The sequence below is a fragment of the Moschus berezovskii genome, chromosome 7 (assembly GCF_049115385.1).
Source record: "Moschus berezovskii isolate FMDL1 chromosome 7, NW_MosBer_1.0, whole genome shotgun sequence".
NCBI classification, from domain to species: Eukaryota; Metazoa; Chordata; class Mammalia; order Artiodactyla; family Moschidae; genus Moschus; species Moschus berezovskii.
In genome coordinates this window covers 104,692,923-104,708,933 of record NC_142466.1, presented here as the reverse complement: position 1 = coordinate 104,708,933, position 16,011 = coordinate 104,692,923, and the positions used below count along the sequence as shown (strand labels likewise).

The following is a 16,011-nucleotide window of genomic DNA, read 5'->3' as shown; positions in this document are numbered from 1 at the left end:
GTGTGGATTATATCGCAATATGGCTATCTAACAAACAAAGTAATAAACTGAAGAGACTTTAGTGTCTCTTCCTCCACCTCTCAGAGGCAAGCAGGACTTTTCCCAGTTTTATTCTTGGGGCTGAAAGAAGCATCAAGCAGAATTGTCATTCAATAAATATTTGCTGAATGAATGAACTTAGGAGAAGGGATTTTGAAAAAAGCATTGATTTGCCACAAGTATGTCAGTATTTTTATTTTTCCCCATCAGTGAAGATTGATTTCTCCTAGAAGTTAGATCAGAATAACTCCTGGCACCTTTTGTCTGCTTCTCAAAGCATTTGTTGGGCTTCTAGATTCCTTTTTTTTTTCTTGGTCAATTGCAGAGTCATCAAACCGAGAAGTGAAAAGCACACTTAACTGATATACTATTCTAGATACACACTAGATTCATACACTGGTCCCACTTTTGTAGTGTATGTCCTCAGTGAAATCACTTTTTTTTTAACCTCAGTTTTCACATCTGTAAAATGGGGATCATAAAATCTTATACTGAGTTCTTATGAAGACTGAATAACAGAAAATACATGGACTATCCTAGTAGCTTTTGGGTATATCAATATAATAAACAACCAAGAAGCTAAAGCACCTTGAGGATGTTCATATTTAATCCGAGGGTGCAAAAGTTTCACACACACACAAAAAAAAAACCCAGAAAATCCCACATCTCAAGACAAATGAACCTAGATTTTAAAGCAACAAGAAAACGCCATGACGGCTCTTCTGCTGGGTGTCTAGTTTCATGCCCACCTCACCTCCTATCATCATGAATGCAGACCTCTTGACTTCTGTGCCATGGGCATTGATCAGCACAGCAGAGTGGAGGAAGTGCTGGCTGACCTAGGTTTGAACCTGAGAACTGCTTCTTTGTAACATTGAGCAAGAAGCTTTATCACTGATTCTCAATTTCCATTCCTAGGAATCACATGCAATTCTCCTTTCTCCATCCCCTCTCTTGTTGACTCAAGGTGGAATGAAGTAACAGACGCGCAAACACAGCTCACATTCCTAACAATCGAAGTGCCTTATATTCCCTACCCCTGCTCACCAGATGTCAGCTTTAAGGACTGTTCAGAAAGGCTTTCTTTCATTCATTCCTTCAATCATTCAATATTTAATGGGTGCCTCCTCTCCTGAGCTTTAAGGAATCAAGGATTTATAAGACAGACTTGATGGTGTAATACTCCCCTTGCAGAGCACAGAGTCTGCAAAACCCCGGGTGAAACAACCCTCTCCTCTGGCTTTGGGACATATTCCAATTAGAAGCAGTGAGATTTGGGTTCCGGGGCTTCCCTGGTGCCTCAGTGGTAAAGAATCCACCTGCCAGTGCAGGAGACATGGGTTCAATCCATAGTCTGGGCAGATCTCACATGCTGTGAAAGAACTAAGTCCGTGGACCCCAACTACTGAGCCTGTGCTCTAGAGCCCAGGATCCGCAACCACTGATTGCACATGCCATAGCTCCTGAGGCCTGACTGCCCTAGAGCTCATGCAATGAGAAGCCCGCGCACTACAAAGAAGAGTAGCTCCCACTGGCCGCACCTAGAGGGAAGCCCACACAGCAACAGAGACCCAGTACAGCCCAAAATCAAGTAAACAAACACAAGCAGCCCTCTAGTCCTTCCTCTCCTTCCCTCTGCAGGGTCTCAGAGCTCTAGGAGTCAAAATTCCTAAAAGGAAGAACCTTTAGTCTCTCCCCCGGATCACACAAATGAACTAAGGCAAAACTTCTCTCTAGTTTCCAAGAGTTCTGGATTCCTAGAAAAGATAAAATCTGACTCCTGGCCCCAAAGACCAATGGTACAAGACGTTGGATTGCCATTAGCCCCAGTATCAGAGGAACATCAGATAAATCATCCACACTTGAAAATAGTATCCTGCTATTATTGGGATGATATGTGGATGGTACATGGATGCACCATTTCAGTGAACTTTCTCTGCAACACTTAGATTTTCATAGAATAAAAACAAGTGAAGATTAAATGAATTAACCTGTGTAAAGTGCTTGGAAGAGTCCCCAGAACATAGTAGGCCCTTCATAAATGTGGAAGCAGATCAAGGTGGAACGGTTCCAAGAAAGTTGGGGTGGATCCAAAAGATTTGTTTATTGAGAGACTCCTCCTTGTCCCCCCAGACTGACTCCACTCTTAAAAGACACCCTCCCTTGGGTTAATCTGCCACTAGGAAGTCCTTTGCAGGGGGCTGCGGGTTGGGGGGGGGGGGTGACTCCCTAAGTCCCTGTTGTGTTTTCATCCTTGTAAGTTAAATTCCCTCACCCCACATTCTAGAGCTGACTAAGGCCCCCTTTCCCACTCCAGTCTCCTGATCCAACTTGACTGAGAGCTCAGTGTAGCTTTCTCCACTTTCCAACCCGAAACTATCATTTAATTTTCTTCAAATAGTCCAGGACTATGGTGATGAAAAAAGGAAGGCATTTCAAGAACACTACATGTCTTTCTGCTAAGACAGACAACGAAATTCAACATGCACACACTTGTCTGTATTTAAAATCTCTTCCATCGTATATCTGAAAACTGTGACAGCTTTTCCTGCTCAATATTTAAAAGCAGCTTAATCCCTCTTTCTAAAGAAAAGCTTCCCTAAGGACCAGCAATTCACTGCAGTGTCAAAATGAGGTGAAATAAGAAAATATTTCCAACTGGCAGTACTTCCTCTCAACATAATGTTGGCTACCCAGGAAAGTGTGGCGAAAAGAACATGGATTGAGAATCAAAAGACTCGTCTTTTCAGATCATTGTTTCCTCTCTGTTTGATTTGCTGTGCGACATTGGATATGGAACTCTCTCTCTGGGACTCCACTTTGCAGTTTCAAACTCAGGGGCTTAAAGTGTAACAGTGATCTCTCCCTGCCTCTCTCATTTCCTTCCTAGTTTCCTTTCTTCCTTCCTTCTCTTCCTCTCTTCCCATCTTCCAAGTCCTTTCCCTTGTTCTCCTTTTTCTTCTTTGATCTTTCTTCCTATTTTTTTTTTTTTTTTAATTTCAAGTAGTAGAAATCCCCTTCCTCCCGGTAAATGAAGTTTCATCCACTTGGCCAATATCTTAAACATGAAGATAGAGTTGCTCTTTTGATGGTCTTCCCCTTGCCTTTAGGAGTGTATTGGTAGCTAACTAGCAACTTACATCTCCTAGAACCTAGGCTTTTTTTAGAAAAAAGAAAAAAAATCACTGAATTATAGGATAAGAAACCACGTACTACAGTGCAAGGTGCACGCATTTTGGCAGAAGACTTCAGTCCAAATTCCTACTCCTGGCTGCTCTTACCAGGGCACAACTATGCAGGAGTCATTGTACATGAGTTACTCCTTGAACCCTCATCATCTGTAAAATGGGAACACTGTCTAGTCAATACAGTTATTATGAGGATTCAAGGGAAGACTTAATAAAGGATGAGTTAAATTATTAACAGGGGCTCAATAAATATTGAGGAGACCAAATGTTCCACCCAACACCTGTAGTCCTGGAATCATGACTAATAGCACACCCTTTCACCCTCAAAGGTTCTGGTTTGGACAATAAATCATATGGCTGTTAATGTCCTAAAGTCACCTCTCCAGTTTTGATTCTGGGGCTCTCAAAACATGCATGAGTCTATTGGTTGAGTCTTAGAATCCCACAAGGGACTACAGACCACTCGTTAATGTTAAGGCATGAGGATGTGGTTGGGGTCCCGGCAGAGGTAGGCGGGCAGCTCACAGACACAGAGGAGACTTTTGTTTGATGCTTTTCTGCTTCACCGGGGGGGGGTCCCCTCACCCAGTAACTGGCAGATTCACAGGCATCCACATTTGGAGTCAGAGTGGACAAGAGTTCTGAAGGAAGCCAGTTTTCCAGGAAAGCCAGCCTTTGCTCGTAGTAAGAGGACATGTGTTTGGAGTCAGCAGTCTCTTGTTTCATGTTTCCTGAAATCCTGGTGTTTCCTTTCCTTGTTGAACACAGACATGCATGATTCACTCACACTGTTGGGAAATAAAACACTTGAACTATAAATTCAGAGCTAGGACGAAGCGAACACTGACCTGAAGAGTATATTCTGATATACAGACAATGTGCGTGGGGGCGGGGATTCTGTGCGATTGTGTGTGTCTGTGGTTGCTGCTGCTGCTGCTGCTGCTAAGTCACTTCAGTCGTGTCCGACTCTGTGCGACCCCATAGATGGCAGCCAACCAGGCTCCCCTGTCCCTGGGATTCTCCAGGCAAGGACACTGGAGTAGTTTGCCATTTCCTTCTCCAATGCGTGAAAGTGAAAAATGAAAGTGAAGTCTCTCAGTCGTGTCCGACTCTTCGCGACCCCATGGACTGCAACCTGCCAGGCTCCTCCATCCATAGGATTTTCCAGGCAAGAGTACTGGAGTGGTTACAAGTAAGTAAATCCATTACCAGCCAACAAACACTTGTGGACTTGTGTGTGTGTGTGTGTGTGTGTGTGTGTGTGTGTTATTGATTCTGTTCGCAAGCCATTGGCTTATTTGTAGAACTGAATAGTTTGTTCATGGAAAGTGAACCACTTCAGAACTGGGTTTTGGGCTTCTACAACAGCCTTGACAACAAGACAGTTAACACAAGTGGCACTTATCACTCAGGCAGGCTCTGCAAACAGCATTTTGCAGTGTTAACAGCCCTTAATAAAGACTCTCACTGGGGTTGGTTAAGCAAACAGACAGTGAGGTGAGGAAGGCACTCAGTGGTCCATCTCCATATTGGCTAGTTGCTGTCCTATTGGCCTCGGCTGACACTCCGGCACATTCCCGCCCCAGCACCTTCTGATGAGAGCCAGTGGTATTCGCCACCTAGGAAACAGAGGTTTCATTGTTTAAACCTCTATTGAAACAGGTGGCTGTCGACAGACATTGTGCCACTTTCAAATGTTAGAGGTAATCTGGGGATGGAATTTGAATGTTTAAATATTATCATTTCTGGGATAGTTTCATTACTGACAGCGTGAGTGGGGCAGAAAGTTTAGAAAAACCAATGACCCTTAGTATCTGTGAACAGCTTACTCATCTCCTTGGGAGGGAGGAGAAGGGAAGGGTGGGCAATATAGTTTTTGTGCAAATCACTGTGACATTTTAGAGTTGGATCTGCAGTTAGAGCTGGGCTGCTATTAGTTCTGTCTGAAGTTAACTGGAATTTAAGCAAGGGTGATGTAAACTGTCTGTACTCCTCTTTTTCCACAATCAGTAAAAGCCCACCCATTCTCCCAGGTCCAACTCAATCAGCACTCATCTCTCTAGGAAATTTTTTCCCTCACGCTTCCCTTCTCTAACCCCATCAGGGGAAATGATCTCTTTCCCTCTGAATTCCCGCAATACAAATGTCAGCTGCACATGAGTCACTAGAATTGTTTACAAACAAGGGAAGTACCTCTCTACTCCAACAACTGGAAATCCTGTTTCCAGTTTTGAAGCCCTTGAAAGTGAAAGTGAAAGTCTCTCAGTCGTTTCTGACTTTTTTCTACCCTTCAAACTGTAGCCTGCTCCTCTATCCACGGAATTCTCCAGGCAAGAACATTGGAGTGGGCTGCCATTCCCAGCTCCAGCAGATCTTCCCAACCCAGGGATCGAACCCGGGTCTCCTATATTGCAGGCAGGTTCTTTACTGTCTGAGCCACCAGGGAAACCTGAATAATACTCTCTAAGTGACTTGTATAGGCAGACAAAGCTGAGAACCAACCACTGCTTTTCTCCAAAGAGATTCTGATTCCATTATCTGGAGTAGGCTACAGGAATTTTAATTTTTTTTTTTCTGTAGGAATTTTAATTCTTAACCAGCATCCTGGGATTTGTTCCCAGTTCACATTTGAGAAATATTGCCATGGCCCCTGGGCTCTAAATGGGACCTGATAGTTAACAGCTTAACATTGCTTTATAAGGCGTGTAAATCCTGGAAACTGAAGGATCCTTTGGTCTTCTAAGCATCACAATGCTGTCTTCACATACAAGAGTGGAGGTAAAAGCTGAGGCAGAGGCGAATTGTTCGATTCATGGAAGAGAGAAGGCTGAACACATAGGGGTGGGGAAGGGTGTCGGGGTGGGAGAGGGGAATGGGGGAGGGAAACTGGGGTGGGCAGGGCTGAGGAAGAGAAAGCAGGAAACCCTCGACTGGGGCACATGACCGCACCCCAAAACCAACGCTGAGGAATGAAAATATTTCAGGAGAATAAGTGAGTGAAAGGTGCTCAATCTTTGTGATCCCCATGGACTGTAGCCAGGCTCTTCTGTCCATGGAATTCTCCAGGCAAGAATACTGGAGTAGGTTACCATTGCCTTCTCCTGGGGATCTTCCCAACCCAGGGATTGAACTCAAGTCTCCTGCATTGCAAGCAGATTCTTTACTGTCTGAGTCATCAGGGAAGTCCTAATTTGTCAACTGTTTGCTCCAAGACATGCAAAGCAATCTCCCTCCTCCATCTCCCATTATAAACCTTGAATAAAGAGGTGTTGGGGACCTTTTCCACACTGGCAAAGGTAGGAACAGGGAGACACTCAAAGAAGCAGAGGAAGAGGAAGAAGGACAGCTCACATCTGGCTGACATGTGTGTGCCTCATCGTTGCACGAAACAGGTGTTCAACAAGTATTTGTGAAACAAATGAAATGACTGCTGGGAAAAAGTTGAGAAGGAAGACCCATGGTTCTTAACACCAGGATTGACAAGGGTAGAAAGAGAAATGAAGTGGCCTTGCCTTACCTTACCGGTTTGCAAAGGCAAATCCTAACTTTCTTAACTTCAAGTTAACACAGTACACGCGCATCTGCCAAGAAAGAGCAAGCAAGTTCAAAGCATCTAGTGCCAAAGAACCATCCATGTGACATTAGCTTGGCTATTGTTATTGTTTTGGAAAATCTGGGCAAGAAAATTAAAGGAGGCAACTGAAAATACACAGAGGAAACAGCACATTCCACGTCTCCTGGTGTGCATGGCACTGACCTAAAAGCAAGCAGAGCATGAAACGTCCATACAACCCAGCTGGTTGAGTGAAATTTTGCCCTGGGTCCCATCTGTTCTAAGCCAAAGCGACAGATATAGCCTGGGGCTTCTACTCACGGTTCAGATTCACACAGCTCAGCAGCAACTCTTCCTTCTTCTGCAAGTCATGTTACTTGGCTTGGAAGCTATATTTATCTCTGAACTGACAGAATTCACCTGATGACCTTAGAGCAACTGTCCTAGGACTAGCACTGACTCAGAGAGAGATCTAAGCAAGAACCAGAGGCAAGTACTTTCGTTTTCTAGGGCTGTCGAGGTGTAGATATCCTTTGTTGCTGTCAGTCCAACACCCCTCCTGACTGGACAACTCTCTTCTTCATTCTATGTCATCCCCAGCAGAACTACCGATCTCCACATCCACCAGCATCCCCTTCCTGACCACAGGGGTAGGTCATGTGACTCCAGAGTAGCCAATCGCAATGCTCTGGGCCCCTAGCAACAGTGGTTGATCCAGGTGTAGTTGTCTGTTCTAAGCGAGGCCACTCCAAGTCTTACCTGGATTGCTAAATGGGTATTGGAGTTTAACAGCCTGGAAAACATGTGAATCTGGTGACCAGAGTCAGTCCTTGGGCTGGAGCCAATAACCAGAAGGACACTGAGCTAAGGGGTAATGAGAGGCTGGGCCTTGGCATCACTGTTGGAACCCCTGAATCCAGCTGTACCTGAAAGTAGGTCATCCTGGGACTTGACCAGCTCATGAAATTTCATTTTGTTTGTTCATTTATGCTTAGGTTAATTTTAAATTGGGTTTCTGTAACTTATAACGGAAAATATTGTAATGAACATAAGTGAATATAAAATGGTTATGTTCAAGCTACTTTCATGAAGCAAAATGGAATCATCTCTTTAGTTATTGGTCAAACACCCATTCAGAGCCAAGACCTATACCAAGACAGGAAATGTATACCTTGTTTGAATGTCCCACTTAGCACACGTAGAACTGAGACTTGGAGAGGTTGCTTGTTGATGACAAAAATCACTGAGCTAATCAGCGGAGGAGTGGGTATCCTCATCTGCACTCAGCTGACATTCACTTTGCTCCATGGATAGGGCCATCTAGTTATTGGGGATTAATTAGCAACTCTTTCATGCTGATTCAGTTAGCAGAATGCCAGACTTCTCTGTGAAGCTAAGCCATCAGTGCAGCTCCTTTCGTCCTACACAAGGCTCTGAGTTCCCAAACCAAACTCTTGAGGGAGGCAGAGCTCAGCCTGAAAACCCGATGACCACCATACTGGTCAGGTGGGCTGCCCGTGCCACACCCCAGGCCACCAGAAGAGGCTTACTGTGCAATTAGCACTTTCTGGCTGACAGCTGGGGGGAAACAAACACCAAGAAGGTGAGTTTCATCTAGGACCAGCCGCTTTCTTGGTCCACAGTGAGCTCATTCAGCCTTTCCTGAAGTGGAGAAGCAGAGGAGTTGAGACAGTTCTGATACACACACAAAAAATGAAGTGAACATAACCAGGTTCATCCCTGACCCCATATGTGACTAACTCTGTGCATCCTTCCTCTCCTACTTCCCCTTGGAAGTGGCAGGGGAATCACAGCCTAAGGAACACATTCCAAAGGCTCATTAATGAGGTTTTCCTTTGTTTGAATGTCAAATCCCATTTCCAGTTTTGAAAAATGCATGATTTCCCCTATTTAGATTCTCATTCTGTGTTTTGAAAATGCATAAGCATAGCCTGGACTTCCCAGGTGGCTCAGTGAAAGACTGCCTGCCAATGCAGGAGATGCAGGTTCGGTCCCTGGGTCGGGAAGAGCCCCTGGAGGAGGCAACGGCAACTCACTCCAGTATGCAGCATGCTTGCCTGGGAAATCCCATGCACAGAGGAGCCTGGTAGGCTACAGTCCATGAGGTCGCAAAGAGCTGGACACGAGTGAGCTACTAAACAACAACAAAACATTGCCCAGCACCACCATTCATTGCCTCTGTGACTCTGGGCAGGCTGCACAGTCTCTCCAAGCCTCAGTTTCTTCTTCTGAAAAATGGGTATGATGCTGCCTACCCAAACTTATCACAGGAATTTAACAAGGTGATGATTGCCATCACTCCCCCTGGTGCCCGGCAGGTGGTGAAGTCACTGTAATGGTAAATATTGGCAGGGTTTCTCCTGAGTATTCACAGGAACAAACTTCACGTGTACCAGACACTGGCTCCTCTGCCTCATTTTGAGTTGCTGCCTATTAAATAGCCAACTTCCTCCAACTGAAGCAGGAAGCGAGTGACAGCTTTTCCCATTTGCCATATTCCGTGACCCTAGAATCCCCACAAATAATTGCTGGCCAAATAATTGTATGGGAATAATATTGTCTGTCTTACAGTTGATGCAAGGGCTACATGGCTCATAAGAAGGAGGTCAAGAAATGATGGCTATTGACCATTATTCAGAGTAATTAACTTGAAAATATAACAGATTTCTCTCCTCTGTATAGAAAAAAAACAGGAAAAGAAATATGACTTGTACACTTGAGTGCTAGCTCTAAACTAAAGTGTTTGAGGTCCATAGTATTAGGCCAATTTCACAGAAGGGGAAACTGAGCCCAGGGAAGAATAAGGGACTTTAATCCAAGATCCCAAAGCTGAGTAAGAGGCATGGACCAATTGCATCTGATTCCAAAGCTACATTCTTTCCCCACCACCTTGCCTCTCCTGTACCCTGCTGTGGGCAACCTACCCCATCCGAACACAGTACTCCACAGTCAGAGGCTCTGAATATTAGCTGTCAAGGCTCCAGCCCCGACTCACATCCAGGCCCTTTCCTTGGCTGTGAAGCTGACAGCCTGTTTACAGGACACAGGTCTGGGATGGCAAAGTCTCACTGCCTGTTTGTCTGCTTCTGCCTTCTCCTCTCACGCAGACCTTTAGTGAGTCAGTTATGGTCACATCCACGGACGATTTGCACTGAGCTCACTCCAGCTTAGGGAAGGTGTCTGAAGCCCTGAAGGTTACTGGGTGAAAGTGCCAAAGCAGACAGACAGATGACCTCTTGCCTCCTTGCCGGAGGGAGCTGTTTGTTGAGTAAAGAGTTCAAGAGCATCCTCTCCAAGTCCCAAACAGTCCTGAATCACCACCCCCACTTTCCAACCACAGATGTTTTCTTGCTCACAGCCAGGTTCCAAATGAGGCAGGCCCTGCCGGACGGAGCCCTAGAAGAGACTGCGAGGCTTCCCTTGCAGCGGGGGAGTGTGAATCAGACACGTTGTTTTCACCACTCCAAACCCGACATCCTGGTCCCTAGCCCAGTCCCGCCTCAGAATTCCCCCTTCTACAGCAGAGATGGCTACGTGCTCCCAGAGATTCCTGCACCACCCTCCTCTCCCCAGAGTGGAATTGCCAATGGGACATGGCTGCCCTGTCGGTGATGCTATTTCCCAGCACACCTTGCTTCTGGTGGGGGTCGTGTGACCACTTCTCACCAACAAGCAGGCGGTGTGTCTCCCTCCTGGAACACCGCACATCTTTTTTACCCTCATTGTAGACAGAAAGAAGCCACAGGAAGAAGAAGCTTAGGTTCCTGACTCACCATGTGGAAGGTGTCTGAGACTAGGAACACCCATGGAGATGGAATGGTGATTGAAAAATAAACATTATTTTGAAGCCAATGAAAAATTCAGATTTACTGTTGAAGCAACTAACATTACTTTTGTTAGCAACCCCCAGGGTTAAAATAGCAGTATCTACTCTGGACACTTGATCTCAGTGATAAATTTCACACTTCCTTTGCACCTTCCTGCCGTGTACTGCTTTTAACTCCCCTGATAGAAGCTTCCCTGTTCTATCACAAGTCCAAACCTTAACCATCTTGTACTAATGTCAATACAATCACTTCTAGAAATCCTTTCTTGAAATCTGCAACTGGGACTTCTGTCTCCCTCTCCTGAGCTCAGGCAGCAAGACTTCTTAAGGCCATGATAGCTTTGAAATCTGTTGATTCATTACTTGATCCCAGGTCTTATCTCCCCTCCCAGTTCCTTAGAAAAAGAACTCCACCTGCTTCAACTATGCCTTCTCCATTTCAAGTGTTGAATAGAATCATGTCTGGTACCTGGCTTCCCTGGTACCAGCTCACCTGGTAAAGAATCCACCTGCATTGCAGGAGACCCTGGTTTAATTCCTGGGTTGGAAAGATCCCACTTAAGGAATAGGCTACCTACTCCAGTATTCTTGGGCTTCCCTGGTGGCTCAGATGGTCAAGAATCTGCTTGTAATGCAGGAGACCTGGGTTCGATCCCTGGGTTGGGAAGATACGCTGGAGGAGGGCATGGCAGCACACTCCAGTATTCTGGCCTGGAGAATTCCCATGGACAGAGGAGCCTGGCAGGCTATACAGTCCATGGGTCGCAAAGAGTCGGACACGACTGAGCTACTAAGCATAGCACATGCTGGTACAAAGGTGGTATTTGGAAAATTTACTAAGTTAATTCAAAATTATAAGTCAACGAAAGATTCAGAAAAGGCAGATGATAAGAAGAAGTCTTCGAGTAAACCACGATGAGGGAACAAGTAAACACTGATACTCTGTTTAACACAACACAGTGTCCCTCTGACTCTACTCACAGACCCTCAGGGGTCAGGCAGCTCCTAGAGCAGAGGTCCTCCAGTCAGTAAGGGGGGATCCAGTTTCCTCCCATCCTGAGTCCTTTGCTTCTAACTGTGCAAATATGGTTGTGAGATCACAGAAATCTGCCCGGGATATTGTGTAGGGAGGCTGGAACTGGTGTACCCTCTCAGTGCTTGAACTGTTGTGTATGAAACCAACAGTACTGGCATCTTCTGAGAGCATGTCGAAACACAGAATTGTGGGCCCTTCCCTAGACTTACTGAATCAATCTGCATTTTTATAAGATTCGCGGGTGATGGATATGCCCATTACAGTATGAAAAGCACTAGTGAATATCATTTCTGCCCACATTCCACTGGCAGGAACTCAATCTCAAGACCCAAACCAATTGCAAGGAAGGCTCAAAAAATTTCCCTACCCTGATGCCTAGATAGAGGAAGTGGATTTTGCTATATGCTGTGTGGAACAGCATCATGTAAGAAAGAAAGGGTCCATTCCCACCTCCAGGTCAGTTAAGTCATATAGTAACTCTGTATGTTAGTCACCTGCTCTGCAATAGCCAGGGATGGATGGAGCTTCTATGCCTGGCTGAATAAGGGACAGGCTGTTTCAAGATGGCAGAATCTAGCGGAAGGGCGGAGACTGCCAACATATCTGGAGAGAGATGGAAGCCCGGTGAAAAGTCACATTAAAAAAAACCTCTCGGCTAATGACATTGAAAAGAGCATTTAAGCAGTTAGTGTGCCCTGAAGAAAAGATCTCTCCATGCTCCCACCAGTGGTCATTCACCAGTGCAAAAGGCAGTAAGCAGCCACAGCTGCAAGTTGAAACAAGCCATTGTTATTTTCTGTGAAGTTTTGACCTGTTAGATGCAACTGTTCTCACGGTTTCCATTGGTCATTGTTTCTCATTGGTTCTCATTGTTCTTATTAGTTGAAATTTGTTTTAATTATCCTGTGACTCTATTTTTTCAAGAACACAAGGTTTTGAGGTCCACATACTTTCATCTTTTCTTTATGGTTGGTTAATTAAGCAGCACTGAGTGGAGCATGCAAAGTGGAGAAAATGTTTAAAATCCTTTTCATGTAAATATGCAGACCACTTAAGAAAGCTCAGAGGTCCTTCGTAATATTTGTTCTTGATGGTGTTTTACTTGGGAAATGATGGTAAGCCAGCTCTGATCTTAAGCTTTAAAGCATTTCATTAAAATTTTAAAAAGAAAACAGAAAATTATTTCATAATAAGATTAGCTTCCATGTGCTAGACATGGAAAAAAAAAAATCAGCCCTGAAACAATCAAAATTTCTCCATCAACACTGAGCATATAACTTTTACAGCAGAACATCTCTTGTCCAAATATAATGTATTTTTATTTTTAAACCACAGGGAAATAAATTATCAAATGGCAACCCACTCCAGTGTTCTTGCCTGGAGAATCCCAGGGATTGGGGAGCCTGGTGGGCTTCCGTCTATGGGGTCACACAGAGTCGGACACGACTGTAGTGACTTAGCAGCAGCAGCAGTAGCAGCAGCAGAAACTCATTAGGAGAAAAGAAATCCTTGAAAAATATGTATCATGAAAAACATTTCTGGTGCTGAGTATAACTTAGCATTTCATATTCACTCATGATTTTTCTTAAAGTTTTTATTCAATTTGTTACTATGTTGTTTCTGTCGTTTATATTTTGGTTTTTTGGCCCTGAGGCATGTGGGATCCCAGCTTTCTGACCAGGGATCGAACCCTTACCCACTGCATTGGAAGCAAATTCTTAACCACTGGACCACGAGGAAAGTCCCTCACTTGTGTGATTTAACTTTAGGAATCAATATGGTGTTACCTAATTCATGAGTGAGCTTCTAGTGTGAATAAGTAATGTACATATGCATGCCATCACTTATGGGGAAACGCTTGCATTGTTAAAGGGCTTTATGTCTTTTTCTCTTCCTTTTGCTTTCATTTTTCTTCCTCGTGCTTTCATTCGAGGCTGGACCACCTCTTTAGACAAACCGTCCCTCTCATGGCTTCAACAGCTGAGTTGGTGACTCCCAAGTCTTCCTCTTGAATCCACCCTGCTCTTGAACTTTATACTTATATGGCAGATTCAATGTTGGACACTTGTTTCCAGGTGACTTAGGCCAAATGAAACCACCTTGGTTGTCTATCTTGTTAGTTTAACAGTTAGGTAATTGACAGTGGACTTAGGTAAATAACCTTAGTAAATACCTAAATTAACCTTTCCTTGATGACTATCTGCAAAAGAGGAGGTAGGCAAAGAATTATCTTCTTTCCATGGTCTTTTCTGCTTCTCTGATTCTAATGAGCATCCTAAAAGGAAATGCTAGTCCTGTACAATAAAAAAATAAAATCTAAAGATAAGTAAAATTCCTAAGTCAAGAAGTAGAGAGAAAATATGGGGAAAATACTTCAAAGAATCCCCACAATACCTCTTGAAGGAGGTGTTAATAACCCAGTTTACAATAAGAAAACTAGACTCATTGAGATTAGAAAGTTCTAGCACTGGGATTCATAGTCATGTTTGTTTGGCTCCAAAATCAACGTTCTCCCTATAGTCCACAGTAACACACACAAATGTTCTCTTTGCATCTAAGACCCTGAGTTTGCACTAAATTCTAAGAATACTTCTGGTTACATTAATGTTGACTTCACAGCGACCCTCAGTCTCCATCATCCCCCACTTCAAGTCTCCCCCAGTTACTTGGGATCTCACCTGTGCTGAGCACATAAGTATCAGTTCACCCGCATTATCCTCCTAAGTGGGTCTTGTTACTCTCTCCCATTGCCAGAGGGGGAAATTTACTCAGAAAAGTGAAATTGCACCTCAAGTCACATAGCTGGATGAGGTGGATTTCAGATTTGAATCTTCAGCTGTTGGATCATAAAATGATTGCTATTACTGATTGTAGGACCATCAAGAATGGTGACCACATAAACAAACAAACAAAAATCTAGCAGTTCAGTGCCTTCTTGATGATGACTAGTGAGATCTATCTCAGGCCACTTTCCCTCTCCTGGCCATAGTCTTCACATCTGTAGAAGAGAAGCCTACTTCAGTACCACTTGCAGTGTGGTTATCAAATGATCAAATCTGTTATTAAGTAATCAAATCAAAGGAGTCGCCACAAGCATTAAAAACAAGAAGAAGAAAAAAAAATCAGAGCAAAGATGGACATTGTTTCTGGACAAATACATACACTCATGCACACACACAAGCATACATAGGGGTGTGTGTGTGTGTGCGTGCGTGCGTGCACGAGCACTAGGTCATGACGTGAGGTCAATTTGCCATTGCCACTGTCAATTTGTTGCTGTCAGGAGGTTGAAAATTACTGCTTTAAGGTACCTTTCAGACCAGGCACTTCGGACTGAGTCAGTTCTGACAATTTTTGAATGCAAACCCACTAGTTTCCTGGATACTCTCTAGACCAATAGACAAAGGAAAACCTTAGAACCAGAGAGACACGGATTTGAATTTGAACTCTTCTTCTGACTTTATGCCCTTGGGCAAATCACGTCATCTCTTTGGGCTGCAGTTTCATCATCTATAGAATTCAAGCAGTAATGCCTGTCTTATAGGATAATAATGAGACTTAAAAGAAAATGCAAATACTTAGCAGAATTCATAGCACATAGTAACGCTCAAAATATGTTAATTACAACCATTATTATTAACATAAGTATTTTATTATGACCATTATCATTATTTTCAAATTGCATTGAAATTGTTTATTTACACATGTCTTCCTAAACTAGACTTACAAAGAAATTCCAGGTATTCTTTGTCATTATATTTTCAAAGCACATTTTATTCAGTGCAAACTGATTATGCAGACAGTTCCTCCAAAGTTAGAACTCAAACCAGAAGATATAAAAACCACTCCCCACACCCTCCCACAAATTTATGATAGAATTTTCACTCAATTAAGGGCTCTTTGAAAAGACAATGTGGCCTTGAAAAGTAGCACCAACAAAGAGTAAGCACAGTTAGGCATTTTATCCTTACACCATGATATCACCCACGTCATTTTAGTTCACTCTCACAGCCTCACTGCAGGGGAAATAGTCAATATTATTTTCCTGTCCCACTACACAGACGTGGATGCTAAAGCTCAAAGAGGCAGAATGACTTACCCAGTGCCGTAGACCCAGCAATACTGACTTTAAGCCATATGTTCTTTCACTTGTCTCACTGACTTTTTAAAAACTTGAGTTAAATTAACATATAATGTTATATTAGTTTCAGGTGAACAACACAATGACTCAGTATTGTTGTACATCATGACCTGATCACAGCAATAAAACCAGTTATCATCCATCACCATACAAACTTGCTACAATGTTATTGACTACACTCCCTATGTGTACACTATATGCCCATGA

General features: G+C 43.8%; 1 long non-coding RNA gene across 1 annotated transcript in view; it reads right to left on the bottom strand.

The window, feature by feature from the left end:
* Window positions 1–7,138, bottom strand: part of LOC148777490 (uncharacterized) — a 43,767-nt gene extending 36,629 nt beyond the window's left edge. Inside the window, exon 1 of the long non-coding RNA XR_016037778.1 lies at window positions 7,102–7,138. This is a non-coding gene — a long non-coding RNA (uncharacterized LOC148777490). The remainder of the gene's footprint in view (window positions 1–7,101) is intronic.
* Window positions 7,139–16,011: the final 8,873 nt, after the last annotated feature.